General features: G+C 39.2%; 2 pseudogenes; one reads left to right on the top strand and one right to left on the bottom strand.

Annotated features, from left to right (window-relative positions):
- Positions 1–3,795: 3,795 nt before the first annotated feature.
- On the top strand, positions 3,796–4,608 carry LOC102756856 (annotated as a pseudogene).
- Positions 4,609–7,704: 3,096 nt separating this feature from the next.
- Positions 7,705–8,991, bottom strand: LOC102757130 (annotated as a pseudogene).
- Positions 8,992–10,297: the final 1,306 nt, after the last annotated feature.

Below are 10,297 nucleotides of genomic sequence, written 5' to 3'. Positions count from 1 at the left end.
TTGTTGCGCACTGAGTCTTCCCCCTGAGTGTGTCCTTTATGGTTCCATGGATCTGCAAACTGGATGGTCCCACTTTGACCTCTGGGTACACTGGCTCCTGGATCACTAGGGAGGTGCTAATCTAGCCTCTGCCTGAGGCTATCCAGCAAATGCCTACGGGCAAGGCTTGGGCGGGGCGGGTCCCAGGTGATCTACAGGGCGGGGGGAGTGAGCAGTTATGGCTGCTCTTAGTCCTGCCTTCAGAGGTTCTGCTTCTCAGTGTCCCAGCAATTGCTGCAAGTACCTCGGAGAAAAAGCTGCCCTCTTGTTCCGACCGATGCCAGACAGTTCCGCTTCTCCCGTTTGAGTCTGGGTCCCCAGAGACTCACCCGGAGCTGGAACTCAGAGCCTGAGACTCCCTCCAGATTGAAAAAGACAACCGCGCTCTCAGCTGTCAGCCCACTCCGCATGCACCTCTGCACCTTAGTATTTTACTTCCGCACCGCGCCTCCTCTGAGTCTCGGTATGCTTTTCTCTTTCCTTCTAGTTGTAGAATTTCCACTCAGCCAGCCTTCCTGTGGTTCTGGGTGATGTCCATTCCGTCTTTTAGTTCTATTTTTGAAGTTGTTGTGCAAGGCAGCAATCTCCGGTGTTTACCTATGCCGCCATCTTGGTTTCTCCCTGAAAGTTTTCCTTTAATACTCTATACTTCCTATATTCTGAATTTTCTACAGTAAACATGTGTTGCTAATTTTTTTAATTGATTTTTTTTAGAGAGAGAGGATGGGAGAGGGTGAGAAAAAGGGAAACATTGATATGAGTTGAACATAGATCGGCTGCCTTCTGCATGCCCCCTCAAGCTTGCAACCCAGGCATGTGCCCTGACCTGGAATCGAACCAGCAATCTTCTGGTGCATGGAACAATGCTCAACCTATTGAGCCATACAGGCCAGGGCTGTGTTGCTAATTTTTAAGTAAACTTTTAATTTAAGTACATACATACTTAAATTTAAAGATAACATGCATGCATACTAAATTAAAATGCATGTTTTAATTTAAGTAAAGCATGCATGCATACATAGGTTTATAGCTCAGTGAATTTTCACAGAATCAATACACCTATGTAACCAGTCCTCAGATCATGGAACACATTATTACCAACCCAGAAGTGTCCCTGTGCTTCCTTCCTAGTCACTATTACCTCCCCACCAAATAGATAAACACTATCTTGATTTCTAACTTCAGAGATTCATTTTTTCTGATTTTCACTGAATTTCCTATCCATGGAATCTTATGGTGTATACTCATTTGTGCCTTCCTTCCTTTATTCATCATGTTTGTGAGATTTATCCATGTTGTGGCATAAAGTTTTAGTTCATTCATTCTCATTGTTGTGTAGTATTCCATTATGTGAATAGATTATAATTTATCTATTCTACTGTTGATGGGCATTTAGATTATTTCTGGTTTGGGGCTATTAAAAATATTGTGCCTATGAATATTTCTGTACATATATTTTGGTGAAAATATGAATACATTTCTGCTGACTATCATAGATATTAACTTAAACTCTGAAAAATAAGCTTCCCATTTTTCTCTACAGAAAATTCTTCTGATTAACACACTATTTTTAAATGTAAATGTATTCCAGAAAAATTAATGCTTACTCATGCCTTGTTGTGAATTCTATAATCAATAATGAGATCAAAAACTAGTTGAGAAGTTTCCACTGATACTGAAGGATGTGAGGAAATAATCGGGGGAGGAAAAGGGAGTGGAGATTTGGATCTGATAGAAGACAGTGAGCCTTGGGACATTAAGGGTGGGGCCCGGAAGAAGAAGGCAGGAGATGGGAGATGCACTGACTTTTCCACTCAAGGTCTTGGCTGTTTGCCTTAGCGAAGAATCACTACAATGATTGCTAACATGGTTTATTTGCTTTAAGTAGTTTATAGCTGGCAAAGTGCTTTCATATCTTTTACTTCATTTGATTTCACTTTCACAAGAAGGTTGGTCTTTTATAGCAGCTCTTATTTTAGTTTAAAGCTTAAAACTAGACATCATGGTTGCACTGATAAGTGAGGATTCCATTTCCTCCCCATTGAGGCCAAGCTCCATGATCTAAGCACACCTAGTTCATCCTCTCCAGATCAATTTGGTACCTCCCTATCAGTGCCCTTCTCAGAAGAAGGGAAAAAAGGAGGAATTAAAAAGCAGGAAGAAAACAAGGAATGGAATTCTGATATATGCTAGAATACAGACAAATCTCGAAAACATTAGGTTAAGTTAAATAAATCAGACACAAAAGAACATCATCAACAACAACAAAAAAGCAGAAGGAGCAGAAAATACACCGTCACCATCTCTTTTATTATCAAACATTGTAGACTCTAAGGGACATGTCCAAGTTCTATCACATATGATCAAGGGCCAAAAAAGATAGGTCAGACTAGTAGGGGTTACACTTTGGCCTTCTGTTAGAGGGCACTGACCCAACGAAGAAGATGGAGGGGTAGGATGGAGTGGGTGAGGGTAGTGTGAAGATCTAGGATAGGTCCAATTCAGCAGGCTGGTTGGGGTGCACATGGAAATAATTGTTACAATGGCATCAGAGTTGCTGAGCACAGTCAAAACTGGGAGGAAATATTAGATACCTAAAAGTTCTGGGTAAGATGGTGCAGTGGACAGAATATCCTAGAAAAGTTATGCTAAGTTTGGGGATGCTGTTTGGTATCGGGTATGTGTTTTAGCAGCAAGTCCAAGATCTTGGAGGTGATGAACAAAGAGACCCAGGTTGAGGTGTTGTCAGGCATCTTAGTGGAGCTAAGAAAACAGACCTTTGTCTGAAGAAAGATTTCCAGAACTTATATCTGGACTTGTAGTTGTTTGAGATTTCCTCAAATATGGTTCAGCTGTCCTAATTTCAGATGACAGCGGAGGCAGCAGTGGTGCCGGCCTCCTGTGAATGGTCAGGCAGAATGGGATTCACTTGAACATCCCTGAGAGGTACTCTTCTTTGTCTTGCTTTTCAGCGCCCTGAGAAAGGATTAAGGCCGATCCATGCCAACCCTGTCAGTGGGCTCACTCTAGCTTGGCTAGCAACTTGTTGACAGTCTCCAGGTGTGTGTTTTCTTAGAGATGGATTCCATGCAAGAAAAACGCAATTCTTGTTGCCAAGGCATTAATTTAACTAGTAAACAAGGTGCAAAATGCTAAAGGGGAACATGAAGGTTTTTCCAGGCTTCCCACTTGGCCTTATTGAGAACTGCTTGTCTGCTCCCCAACTACTCTGCTGTATATAGTGTGTTTTATCATTTTTTCTTAATAAATATTTTAAAGCTTATTCTTATACTTTAGAACCCCAGCATTGTACACCCACAGGGAGTCTCTCATTTAATTTGCAGAATAAACAGAGTAGGATTCCCATTTTAAATCTATAAAAATAAAGGAGCCCAGGAAATTAAATTGTCCTTCATCACATAATAAGGTATTAAAACTGGATCCCTTGTAATGAGGCATCTATCCATGCATCCATCCTCCATAGAGCACATGCAGTCTGGGAGTGTCACTCTCTACAGATCAGAACCATTAACCCTGAAACTTGGTCAGGTGACTACCTGGGGCAGATTTCCACAGGATTGGACCCCAGGCAGCGTTCAGCTGCATCTTACTCTAACTTCGAAAGTTGCTAAAGGATTTGCTTATCCCACATCCCAGAGATAAATGGTTGCTTGCTTGCTTGTCCTTTCAGGATTTCAAAATTATTCTTTGGGGACAGCCCAATCCTGATCCTTCAGGTTTGCAGTCAGAAACGTGGACAAGCTCTTTTTCGTGGCGCCTCGGAGACGGCCGGCTGCTTCAGGATGAAGCTCAACATCTCTTTCCCAGCCACTGGCTGCCAGAAACTCATTGAAGTGGACGATGAACGCAAACTTCCTACCTTTTATGAGAGGCGTATGGCCACAGAAGTTGCTGCTGACACTCTGGGTGAAGAATGGAAGGGTTATGTGGTTCTAATCAGTGGTGGGAATGACAAACAAGGCTTCCCTATGAAGCAGGGTGTCTTGACCCATGGCCAAGTCCGCCTGCTGCTGAGTAAGGGGCACTCCTGCTACAGACCAAGGAGAACTGAAGAGAGAAAACATAAATCTGTTCAGGGTTGCACTGTGGATGCCAATCTCAGTGTTCTCAAGTTGGTCATTGTAAAAAACGGGAGAAAGATATTCCTGGTCGCATTGATACCACTGTGCCTCCTTGCCTGAGGCCCGAAAGAGCCAGCAGAACCCGCAAACTTTTCAATCTCTCTAAAGAAGATGATGTCCGCAAATATGTTGTGAGGAAGCCTCTAACAAAGAAGGTAAGAAACCTGGGACTAAAGCACCCAAGATTCAGCGTCTTGTTACCCCACCCACATGTCCTGCAACACAAACGCAGGCGTATTGCTCTGAGGAAACACTGTACTAAGAAAAACAAGGAAGAGGCCGCAGAATATGCTAAGAGACTGAAGGAGGCCAAAGCAAAACGCCAGGAACAAGGAGACACAGACTGTCCTCTCTGAGAGCTTCTACCTCTAAGTCTAAGTCCAGTCAAAAATGAGATTTTGTAACTAACAACTAAAGGAGAGGAAAAGAAAAAGAAACGTGGGTAATTCATCAGTGAATTCCTTTTCTATGGCATCTTCAGTTTTTTGAAAGACTTTTTAAATTTAGATAATAAAGTAGTGGCGTACTTAATGTTTCTGCTACAAATATCATTTTCCAAGTATATATCAAATTCTGAAAAATTTTTTCGTACTGATGAATATAAATTTGAGTTTCTTAAAATATTAAAAAGCATTTTATACAAGGAAAAAGAAAAACAATTGGGCTAGTTATTAGTACCATCTGACACAAATTGGAATTTGATAAGGTGTGTTTTTTCCTTACAGCTTTAAAAAAGCTTTACTTATTTTTTTTGCTGTATAAATTTTATGATTTTAATTGTTTACTGATTTTTTGTGATTTTTTTTTAATTTTATCCTTTCAGGTTAATTTATTTTGTGTGTTTTTTTCCTTTTCTAACTTTTGTTTTGAATGCATAACTACTTCATATTAATTTCTTCCTATTCTAGTAGTTAATGTGTTTAAGGTGTACCTTTGTTTGCAAGTAAAGTTTTATTTTCCTATAGTTTTAGTATTTTTGTTATTGCTACTTTAGAGATATTCTATTTTAGTTTTGATTTCCTTTTGACTCAGAAGAACTTTATTTATTTATTTACTTGGACTTTTCAATTAAATTTATTGGGGTGACTTTGGTTAATAAAATTACATAGGATTCAGATGTACAATTCTATGATACATCATCTGTATACTGTATTGTGTGTTTACAAGTTAAGTCTCCTTCCATTACCTTTTATCCCCCTCATAACCTCTTCTACCTCACCTGTCACCTCTTCCCCACTGGTTGGGATTGGGTGAGTTTTGTAAGATACAAAACTATGGTGCTGTGATATTATTTTTAAAAAAATGAACCAGGGTTTACAACCTGGGGATGCACCCTGACCAGGAATCGAACTGTGACCTCCTGGTTCATAGGTCAACACTCAATCACTGAGCCACGCTGGCCACTGGATGGGCTGATATTATTACAAAGTACTCTAATTGGGGCAGCAGGAGGAAATGAGTCATGAAATCTTGTTGCGTTTGGAAAAGAGAATGAGCCATCGGGTGCCCACAGGCCAGGTGAAGGTGGAAAGAGAGCTATGGAAATGGTTAAATTTTAAAATATAGTTTTCTATATTACAAGAGGAACACTTCCGCATTATTCAAATAGAAAATAGGACTAAATAGGGGGGGGGGCGGAAATAAAACACACTTTAGTATGACCACTGATTACTAATTTCTGCACTAGCTTTCCATAGTTTTGGGAATTAATGTTTAAATTAAAGAAGGGAGGAATGAGAATTACCCTTGAAAGTACCTTAAATCACTCAGTGTTGGAATAAAACTGTTGCTTCCACAGTTGAGCACCTAATGAAGTAGTTGCATTAAAAAGCCATGTTATTTAAATGCAAACAAACGAAAGTAAAAGGATCTGTTAACACTAGAATCACACACCGCATGACCAAACACTTAATGTATGAAAAACTCGTGGGACCAGAAATGGGTCGCATTCACATCTCCTCTTTCAGATTTACTGGTTGAAAGGAAGGTACGGCAGAAATCAGCACTCCATTTAAAATGTACTCTCTTGCTCTTTGCCTCCTTCTCTCTTCTCTTCCCTTATTCTTTCTCTTTTGCCTTCTGCCCTTACCAAGTTTAGGTGTACCCTACTGAAACTAAGGGCAAAATGGTGTGATGCTATATTAACATATTTATAGCTATCCTTCAATAACGTTTAAAGTTACCAAAATACATATATACTAATGAAGATTTTCAAATGGTACAGAATGTATAAAATAAAAAGGGGGAAAAAATCTCCTTTTCCCATCCTCCTCTCATTCCTCCTCATTCTTCCACTTGGAGAAATGGAAGCAAGACCAGAGTTGGGTTGGGGAGTAAAACCAGGAGGAGTTTCTTTTTACACCTTTATAAATTGTGTTCTCTGTGAGAGTGTGTGTTTTAAAATCATTTTAGTGAGATCTGGAGAGCAAGAGGAGATTAAATACATCTACTTAGCCCATCTCCTTGAACCAGAAGCCCTTTAAGAGCTTTTAAAACCACACTTAACATTCACACATTTACTTTACAAAAATTGAATCATTGAGTACATATTGGTTAGTTACCTGTGTTTGTCCTTAATAACTTTTAGACATCTTATCACATTAGTAAATATTTGTCTATACCATTACTTTAAATATAAATGGTACATAATAAGGGTAGGGCAAAAGTAGGTTAACAGTTGTGAATACGCGAAATACAACTGTATTGGTATTTATTAATTATTGTATTATTTTCCATATGAACAATTAGAAATCTACTTTTGCCCCACCCTGTATATGGATGTATTTATTTAACTAAACTCTTATAGTTGGGTATTTAGATTGCTCTTGTTATTTCTGTATGATGAACCTAGCTTGGATGATCTACCTAGTAGTTCAAGCTTTGTATATATGCTTAATTACTTCCTAAGCATAGTCCTAAAATTAAAATTGCTCACCAAAAGGTATGTGCACTTTTAAGGCCTTTGAGTGTACTGGGCACAGTGTATTGCTGTCTTGCATTTTAACTGTGCAGTCTAGAAGCTAGCGATGAATTCAGCTTCTTTTCTAGGGTGGGTCAACACTTCAACCTGCTTTCGTGTCAAGATCTGCCTCGTCTTCCAAGTGGAAGTTCCCAGCATCAGGCTTGTGGGAGTGGAAGCATAATCCCTATTCCAAAAACTGTTGTGAGTCACTATCAGCTTTCCTTTCTCCTCCCTCACTGAGTCCATACCTTTTTTTTTTTTCTTCCAGAGGTGGAACCAGGCTAAGGTTTCCACTGGAGTGGATTGGGAAAAGGTATCTATTCTAAGTCACTCTTGCTTCTAGGTTGGAATTTACCTTAAGATGAGCTCTTATGTTATAAACAAATTTAATAAATCTTAACCAATTTAACAAAGTAAAACAATCTCTAGTCTTTGAAAACCATTAGCAATAAAAATGGCTATTGTTTTTTTGTTCGTTTGTTTTGAATTCTAGGAATATTTTATTTAGAAAAACAGATACTACTGAAGCCACAAGATTTTAATTTTAAAAATAATGCCACACTAATGAAATGTAAGATAGTCCTGAATGATAAGAGTAATTACATGTTGAATACAAAATAAATATAAAATAACTGAAAAATTAGTTATCCAGTGGTTCATTTTGCATTTCCACTGTTCATCTTCTGTTTCATTTTTTCTTTGTCTTTTGTAAGCCCTTTTCTTTCTTGCTTTCAAATCAATGTTTGGCTCTGTTTTTACCCACTGTATTTCTATAGGTTTTTCCTCAGCTGGTATAACAAAAACATCTGCAGTGGGATCATGTGGAAGAATAGTCTTTGGTTCTTTCTTTCTCAGTTTTTGCACCTCCTTCACTTGCTGTTTCTCCTTGTATTTTGCAGCTGTGATGGATCTTATGACATGCCGACGCATGTTTGGTGACTGGTAGTGAGGATTTTCATATAAAGTTGGCCCTCCAAAACTTCCCTGGAAAATCTTTATGAGATTTAAGATGAAACGAGGTCCTATTTCTACAAGAGCAGCATCTTCTGTGACCTGAAAGTTCCAAAGCCATATCCTATTATCCAAACAGTGAAAGTAAACATGTGGTCCACAAATGGTTGGCTTTTGGGCTGGTAGCGTGGTGTACTAAAGATCTGAATTAAGAGGTTTTTTTTTAACAGAGCATAATGTGGTAATTCATCAAAAGCAGTGGCAAAAGACAAAAGGGGCCGAGAACCTTTCAAACAGTTTCCAATCACCTTTAGTTCAGCGAGGGTATGAAAATTTTGAACTAGGAATTTAGCAGATGGTCCATGAGGTGAATTTGAAAGCCACATATAGAGATCTTATTTCTTCTTAGCTTCAAAATACATTGCAGTTTTTCATTCCACAAACCTCATTAATGACAAATAACTTATCTTTACGATCCATTTTAGTATCTGCTTTAGAATGAGGCATCAAAATTCTTAAGTCTTGCATTAAATGTCTTGTTCTGAAATTTATTCCTCTGAAAGAAAATATGATAATACGTTCCTTATTTTTCCACTTGCCTTTGCAAACGGGGCCTGGGATGCGATTTCTGTCTTCTTCCTCTGCCTCCTCTGCTGCCTAGCTAGAGGCCTGGCATCTTTTTCGTTCTTTCTCCTCTTTGCCAGACCGCCAGGCCTCCACGCCCCTTCCTCTTGGTGGCCGCCATCTTGCCTCTGGCTATTGTTTTTTAAGGTTCCTCTTGGGATGGATAGTTATTTTGTAAGATTAATGTGGATTCTCTGACACTTGGGGCAATTCCCCATCTGATTTGTGTTCCTTCCCATTGGAACACTTGACAGCTTTCACAGACCTTCTTGGGGCATGAAGAAAACCTAGCACATGGGCATGTACACACACATACCCACCATCTATACTCCTCTTTCTGTTTTTCTTACTTTTACTACTGTCATACCACCACCACCACCAAAGTCTAGCAATGGTTTTAAAATGTGTACCATGATTATATGGCTCTTCAGGGCACTTTCTAGGTTAAAAAGCAAAGGAAATATACAAATAAAATGTCAAAATCTGCTTTAAAATGTATAAAGCACTTTCACATATCTCATATGATCTTATAAAATTCCTATTAAGTAGATATCATGATCCCATTTCACAGGTAACAAATCTGAGGTGGATGGAGGTTTAAAAATTCCTCAAGACAAGTTTAGGGTTATGTTTTAGTTCAGTATTCTCCCCTTCCTGCAGGTGCTATGCTCAGGGGTCTCATGCTACTGAAATTACTCTTAATTTGAGGAGAAAGCAATAAGATGAACTGAACACTCTCTGGGATTAGGGATTTTAAGTTGCTTTTCAGGAAACTTGGACACTCTGCTTTCCACTGGGATCAAGAACTGTTTGCCCAAGCTCCTGTACTAGGCCTACATGATGGAGTGGAGAAAATGCTTCTGATGATCCCTTCTCTACAACTAAACTCATCACAGAAGTCTAGGATGAAATGGTCCAGTACCACTAGGTCCCACAGTAGGTCATCTTATATTCAACAAATGAGGGATGCATTTTCAGGAGATTTCAGATTAACAAGGATGATTAGAACTTAGAAAAACAATGCTGTAAAGTCTTATATGATCCCATGCCAAAGAGCTCTGTTTTCCCTGAAGTGGCTAGAGGCATTAATTTGCTCAAGTCGAGAACTGGCATCAGTAAGGAACCTGTATTTCAGTCTGAGAGAGTTAAAAATAGAGAAAATACTAAAGTGGCCAGGTTTATAAGGTAAAGTTCTTAAGAAATGCAAGGACTGTAACATGGTTACATGGTAATCGAGGAATGTCACCAGATTGAATTCCAAGAGTATTTGGGGGAGACACATCTTCATATTTGTCTATAAAAATCTTATATGTGGTGGTTAGGTGCCAAGTTCATCCCTAAAACCTATTAAAACTATGCTGACTCTGAAATGGCACTTTCAATTCCCCCAAGATTCCATTCCCATCCTAATTCCTGTGGAAGCCATGAGCATACTGAAGAATTGGGAAATTCAGACTGGAGACTCACTGAACTCTGAGGTGGACTGTGGGTAGAGTTAGGCCCTTTAGGGGTCAGTAGCTCTCAAATGAGCAGAAGAGGCAACTTTTCTTCTTTTAGGAGATGATCCAGAATAAAAGGG

Source organism: Myotis davidii, unplaced genomic scaffold (genome assembly GCF_000327345.1).
Source record: "Myotis davidii unplaced genomic scaffold, ASM32734v1 scaffold370, whole genome shotgun sequence".
Classification (NCBI taxonomy): domain Eukaryota; kingdom Metazoa; phylum Chordata; class Mammalia; order Chiroptera; family Vespertilionidae; genus Myotis; species Myotis davidii.
The sequence above is the reverse complement of the archived record's forward strand: the minus strand, read 5'-3'. Positions and strand labels throughout refer to the sequence as shown.